This window comes from Chenopodium album, chromosome 14 (assembly GCF_948465745.1).
Source record: "Chenopodium album chromosome 14, dcCheAlbu1.1, whole genome shotgun sequence".
Classification (NCBI taxonomy): domain Eukaryota; kingdom Viridiplantae; phylum Streptophyta; class Magnoliopsida; order Caryophyllales; family Amaranthaceae; genus Chenopodium; species Chenopodium album.
The window spans coordinates 24,033,719-24,041,263 of NC_137847.1; the positions used below are offsets into that span (position 1 = coordinate 24,033,719).

The window sequence follows — 7,545 nt, forward strand, 5'->3', positions numbered from 1 at the left end:
ATAATAGATGTTAAAGAAATTACATTAAAATATATTTAATTTATATTTTTCAAATACCTCTAGCTAATATTTTATTTCAATTTCAATTCAATATAATTATATATTCAAGTTAATTACAATTTTATTTATGAAATTTTACTACTATACACATATATTATCACAAATTGATTTATAGAGTATAGTATAGCTATAAAATAAATGTTGTGTTTAACAAATGATTTTAGATATAAAGGTGATATATTATTTGTAATTTTGTGTATATTTGCAATTTGCTAATAATTTTAGTGGAGATTTTAGTTTATTGTTCGATTGATTTTTTATGTTTATTAAAAATGCATTTATAAATAAGTATTCACTAATATGGCCACTAGATCTGATCAAGCCCCGCTTGAAAAATTCTCAAGTTCGGGCAGACTAAAATAATCCATTTTTTAGATGATTTGTTGCTTTGCCTATTAATATAGATTATGATATTATAATTTTTATATATTTGATTTATATGTTTTATCAAATTTTATTTGTTGGATATAATTAATTTTCTTAAAAATAGACTTATCGTGCATGACACGGGCTTTAATCTAGTTATAACTAAAATCTAGTACTCCGTATTACTTCATGATTCGCTAATAGAAAGCTTGCCATTTCTGTCTACATGATGCAAATAGAAGTATACTAAGAGCAATATTTAGAGAAATAGTAGTTCATCTTAACATAAAACAGGAAAAAAAAAATAGTTGGTCATCCCCCAAAATTAAAGAAAAAAAGAAAAAGAGAACAAGGCAAAAGAAAGAAAGAAAAAGGTCAAAGAAACTACACTATACAGATGAGTAAATGACTTTTTCTACCACCCAACAGAAATTCAAAAGCCCCAAATCTAATTAATGCTAGTTGGAACAGACTTTTCCCAATAAGAATCCAACAATATAATACGGAGTAGAAAGCATTCTATAATCTAAATTAGCGATTGTAGGTTGCGTTAATGGCGGGCAAATTGAAGCATTGACAGGAGAGATAAGACTACCAACCAAGTTAGCTGCATTCTTCCAAGCTGGCTGTCACTTTACCTAACTATGAATCCACCTAACGCAGACTTCCTTGAAAAAACCATAACTAATATGCAACGGATAGATTCATAGATAAGCAAGAAAACACGAGTGCTTAAGCGCGAAATTAGCTCCAGAATAATTAATTATATATGTTTAAAACATAATTGGCTACTAATACCTTGAACTAATTTGCACAATTATCATACTATGTCGTGGTTAACAATTAAGAATTTTTCACATGACAGACTCAGAATAATCTTCCTCAAAAAAAAAGACAGTATAATCATGTTGTGTCCTTTCTCAAAGTTGGATTAATAAGACTAGAAAGTACATCAGAGTGCAAAAGTACACTGCTTGATGACATTAAAACTTACATCAAATGAAAGGATATTCCATGCCTAAAATATTCACAATGATAGGTAAATTATTAAGAATCCACAAACTCAAAAGCTCCAACTTCAATCTAGATGCATGTCTGCATTTCTTACAAAGCATATGGCTTCAAGTGAACTAGATGCAGATGTGTTACTGCTCGTTGTACCAGTAGGGTGCCATATGAGCTCCATTTATACACGGGATGGATTATTGGTGCCTCCACCATATAGTTTAGCATTGTTGATTACGAAGAGCACTGCCGCCCCCTTGATGAGTAGTGTGATAACAAAATTGTATTTCCTGTCTTCAGAAACAGTCTCAAGCTCCCATTTCCCTTGACACAACATACCGCCCTGAGAAGACATCAGATATATAGGATGTTCGTTAGCAATATAGAACAGCAAACCTAGCACAGTGCATCAATATAGAACTCTTAAGGTTTTCAACCAGCAGATGTATCATCACGGATTCAATATGAAAAACAAGACAAAACTACTTGCTACTGAGCACAGTCAAGGGAAATCCCAAAAGAAGAAATTAATCTGAACGCCATAGTGTCCATATAATCCAACTATCCAATTTACCAAGCAAAATGAAAAACAAGACAAAAGTACTTGCTACATAGCACAGTCAAGGCTTTGTTGTAATAGATTAGGATACTCCAAGTTAATGGACAAAATTACAGACAAAACCAAAAGATAACCAGCTAAATGAAGGCACACGAATAGAATTAGTAGCTGCAAGTACGGAAAATTTTACAGAAGCTACACCACCATGTCCTCTGATAAAAATTTTGAAATTGACATTACAATATTCTGTCCCAATACTGGTATACTATCTAGAGAAACTTATGGACTTAGGGCACATAATTCATCCACACTCTAGAATCAAATCAAGACAAAAAGTTGCTTTCAGAAAAGACACATTACCTAAAAAGAAAACCTGAACTATTAAAGTTTTCAAGATCCCAAATCTGATATTGATCATCAGTGACCTAAGATAAGAGCATCCACACTCAATCAGCATATACTCTGCAGTTGCAGACATATATCAGCCAAGCTAGTTGCAGACATATATCAGCCAAGCTGACTTAGCCACCATACCTACAGAGCCTAGTCTTCTAATCACTTCAGGCAGGCAATAAGCAAAAGAAATCAACAACGCGTGGCACAAATTGGAACATTAAACCTGTACCATCATATGCAAGTCCAGATAACTTAAAATTGCCACCACATAAATTTCAAAGTCATGGCACATTTTCTACAGCATAAGTTACAAGTAAATGCAACACTCTACTCGAAACAGAAACACCTCCAAAGACACTTTACTTTGGGACAATATGTTTTGATTTAAGACAATATCCACCGACCACTGAATCATGACAAGAAATTCATAAACAATTTCCTACTTCACAAGCAACAAGTAGTAGACATGATAATGAGGCCCAAACATCAATCATAAAATGCTCAATACAAGGATGTCTCGAAATTGTCTACCCAACAATTCATGCCCAATTATAGAATATAAACATCAAAACTACAATGAATTAGAAATAAGAACATACATGCAAGAAAAAGATCACAGACGAGAAATGAACAAGATTATGAAACATAAAGAGAACGTATACCTGCACTCAGTGTTACTTAGAATGAGTTCATTTCAAGACAATAGGTCCGTCTTTTCACTAGCATCTTTGCCGCTGTACCATAGGGCTCTTCAAAAGCAGTGGAAACCCAAGATGAGTCCGAAATTTCCTTCTTGGCGCTCACTCCTGACTGCTCACTGGGTCGAATAGCAACCAATGTTGCCCCTTTCAATACTACTCCATTAGGCAACTCCAAATGGGGTGCATACCACAGCCTCATATTCAATGCAGGCACGAGAGTCCTCTTTGATGCAGATGAAGCCGACAAGGGCTTCACCCTCAACTCTTCCAACTGATCCCTATTCATACACAGTACCCCCTGACCATCGGCATCCGTTAAAACAAGACTATCCAAAGTTTGATGCTCTGCGATTATTGGTTGCAATAAATAGTGTCTAGCTGATGCTGCAATCAACGAACTAATCGTCCACACCACCCTCAATTTCAGACCCCCATTAGTGTAAAATGACTCCGGTATACTACCATTATCATCATTAACCACATTACTCGGGCTAATTTGCTCACTAATCACCCCATTTTCACTCAATTGACTAGTTTTCGCGCTATTAACAACTGACGAAGCACCAAGAATGACACAATTATCTAAAGTAGACCCGAAATCGGCCCTCCATTTGAGCAAAACCCCATCATCAATACCCAATTCACCACTAGGCAACTCGATCCTTAGATAACGAATCTCAAGAAAGTTTTTCAAAACCTGAGTTGGAGAATGGTGAGTAACACCACCCTGTTCCCCTTCCTCATCATCAACCCCATTACCCACCAATAAGGAGGACGAGGACGAGGCGGAAGCCGAGGCCGACGAAGACGATGGGCCAGTACCCAACACACCGACAGGCCCAGATCGTTTAGGGCCCAACAACTGGCCCAAAGCTTGAATGGGCTTAAAAATATTACCAAAAATGAGACGCACAAGATTTGCAAAAGGAGAACGAGACTTATCTGCAGCAGAAGAAGCAACGGAGGAATCATCATCGGAGATCACGCAATCAACTCGAACGACGACGTTTTCAACCTGGGGTACCAACGTCTGGAACCTTCTAGAAACAACACAGCACCGACCCAAAGCCTTAACATCACCGATCTTGTTGAAAACCAACAATAGCAGAGAATCCGGTAATCTATCAAAGTGATCAACCCCATCATCACAAACTTCATCATCATCAACCACAACATCGATACGATTCTCCATCAATGGTTCAGGATAGATTCTGGCGGTGGCCGTCAGATCTGGCCGAAACGAAGTCATTGTTGAAAAGGGGATGAAGATAAATTGAATTCAAACCCTAAGAGAGAGAAAATGGGAGAATTGAGAATAGATCTGGGAAAAGGGGGTGAGTGAAGAAGGAAGTTAAGAAGAGGAGAAAGCCATTGAAGAAGGAGGAGGAGAGAGAAAAGATGGGGTGCGGAGTATGAAGGTATAAATACAAAGAGATTGAAGGAAGGAAGGGAGAGGAATGGTAGGAAGGGATGGATCCACGGGTATGTCACAAAAGACAGAAGAGAGAGAAAGTGGAAAAGAAGAGAGAGGAAATGAGGAAAAGAAAAGAAAGAGACAGGGAAAGTGGGGATATCATATCATATTAGGCGCGTTTAAGATAGCAATGAAACAGTCACAACTCACGGATGATGATATGATGCATGATTTTTATTTTTTTATTTTTTTTTATTTTATTTTTTTTATTTTGTGGTAAAGCAGAAAACTCAATTTATTAAATCAAGATCCTCAATATTTAACCACACTGGAAATAAATCCATGAGGAAATCAAGTTATTCCGGTGATAAATTTGGATAATTTATCATATGGCATTTCTGTAATAAAAATGTATTGGGATTCGCAAAAGCACAATAAACAACTATTTTATTAGTCCAAGTGGGTCACTTGGCATGCAAAAGCAAAGTAACGATAAAACAAACGAATTTCCAACGTTAACTCCTACTTCACAGCCTTAACTCAAGGTGAGTTAATTAGTCATAAAAAAATAAGACCAAAAAAACTCGAACAAGCATATAGTAAACTGCGATTGCGGTGGTGACTGGTCGATTTCACGTGTGAATTACGATTTTGGTGGTGGCTAGATCCGGTCGGGATACGGTGGTTTTGCGGCCATCAACAGAAGTTTGTGTTCATACAAGTCTAACTTCACTAGATTGAAAGCTCATCTTCAATGGTGAATCAATGGAGAAGGAAAACATCAATTACCCTTAAGGTTTAATCCTACGTTAAATTTCTTTATTTTTTGTGGGGTTTTCGTTTGATTTGGTGGCGGCGAAGTCGCCATTAATATCGGTGTTGGTGTTAGTGTAAAAAGGAGCCAGATGAAGATGGTGGATTAAATTAATCGAAAGCTCATGATAGTGGGTTTGTAAAGCAAAGTGATGGTGGTTTCGCAACTTTTGCTATTGTTTAGAACTCGGATAATGTGGAATTGATTCAGATCTAATTTCGACCGTAATTTAGTTTTTAATGCGATGTTTCGAACTTGGATTTGTGGACGAAACAACCACAACAATCAAGATCAACCATCCCCAATCACAATAGACAAATCGACGACAAACGAAGACGAGTTCAGCAATTTAATGAATTAAATTAGTTGAAAAACAGTTCATGCTAGAGAGCATTGAAGAAGTGTGCTGAATTTGCAGATGTTAGTTGAAGAAACAGACACTAGTTAACTATGGTTAACGTTAAAGACTTAACGACGTCTTTTATTGGGGCAAAAGGCAAAATTCCGTTGCAAGCAATTTACCTTCGCACCCTTGACTTATGACGTGAAAAGACCATTAACCCCTAGATAAACGCTCTAGGTTTATCACTGAGATGAACTTGGGGCGCCTCTAAATCCATACATATATATCTATTCAAAAAAATAAATAAAAATTCGTACATAATTATTCTGAATTAAAACATGATTTTTTTTTTAACTTTTATTCTTAGATAACGCGGAAAACTCAATTTATTGAATCAAGATCCGTCAACATTTTAAAACTTTGGGGAGAAAATTCATATGTATACCAATATACATTTCAAATTGATGCATGTATCAAGGCAATGGTGTTCCCCGCAGGCATTACAAGAACACAATTAAAAGAAATAAATTCCTTACAAGCATGACTAATGTCCTCGAAGAAGTGACAACTTGGAGTAACTTAGAGGTGATTAAAAATCCGGGTCGGGCCGAGCCTTAACATCATATCTTGTGCACAAACCTGTAAAAATATTGTGGGCTTGTCAGGCCAAAGTGGATTTTTTCGGATCGGGTTGAGGTTTTTAACTAAAATGCATTTTTAGGCTTAGCCAAACCCGTCCTATTTTTGGACCGGATCAAGTCAGGTTAGCGAGCCAGATCGGATCGGGTTAGCGGGACGAACTTATGTTGATCAACTCTAGAGCAGCTCCTTGTTTCTCCTTAATTGCTCGAACAACATTCAATGCATCGCACTTAAGCACAACTCTTTTGAACACCATTCTCCTGGAAACCTCCACCCCATAACGTGCAGTAGTAGTGCCACAAGCTCAGGCTACCAATTGTGGTCAGTTTTCTTCGTAGCTACAAGTAGCAAGCCCCCATTGTACTTATACTAGATTTTTTATGCATGCGATATCTGCGTTACACATTAAGTAATATAATTTATATCATTAGTTTTAATAAGAAAAAAAATGTAAATAAGCACCCCTAAAAACACCAAAATTTGATTTTACCACCTTTTTTTTGTATTGTTTATTTTAAATAACTAGCTCTAAAATTAAATAAACCTAGATTTCACCACCTGTAAACACCCAATTGTGTCTCCCCAAAAACCAAACCCAGTGATGAATACCTTTCACGTCGCTTGATTATCGAATGAGGTGAAAGTGTGAAAAGTCTTGTGATGTGTTAGTTTTAATAAAAATCTTTCTTTCTGTTTTCGAAAATCTTCTCTATTTTATGGAAATAGCCAGTTCAATTTAGCTTGATTCGTGATAAGGGTCCATCAATAGTGCATTTGGTTCAGGCTCATAAAGAGCTTTCCAATGATATATTATAAGCCCAATTCCGATGAATAATGAGGAAGTTATGGTCCAAATACTAATTTGGGTCTGAAATGGTTTTATGGCCCAATGATCTAGTGGAGGGCCCATTAATTATTATTCCTAAAAATATTAGGATTGATTAGAATAGTCTAGAAGGTAATTTTGAGTTCTAATAGCATTAGAATTGATAATTAATATTTTAGAAAAATAATGAATTTGGTTTAAAATAAAACAAGTGTTTTATTATGATAAAATCTGATTTTAAAACTGATTAAACGGGGTTTTAATTGCTAAATTATATTAAGAAAAGGATTCCGTACTAAAAGCGCGCCTGTTGCCAAACGACAGGGCTTGTCGCCATGTGTGATTCCTGTCACATGGCGACCGGCTTTGTCGCTCGCGACAGGGATCAGTTTTTTTTCGATCCAAATTCTGATTTGTTT

At 36.2% G+C, this 7,545-nt stretch overlaps 1 pseudogene across 1 annotated transcript; it reads right to left on the minus strand.

The window, feature by feature from the left end:
* Positions 1–1,170: 1,170 nt before the first annotated feature.
* On the minus strand, positions 1,171–4,572 carry LOC145580168 (F-box protein At5g46170 pseudogene; annotated as a pseudogene). The gene is made up of 2 exons (XR_014099323.1): positions 3,049–4,572; positions 1,171–1,774 (listed from the first exon to the last, which is right to left on the minus strand). The product of XR_014099323.1 is annotated as an F-box protein At5g46170 pseudogene (transcript).
* Between the last annotated feature and the right edge of the window lie 2,973 nt (positions 4,573–7,545).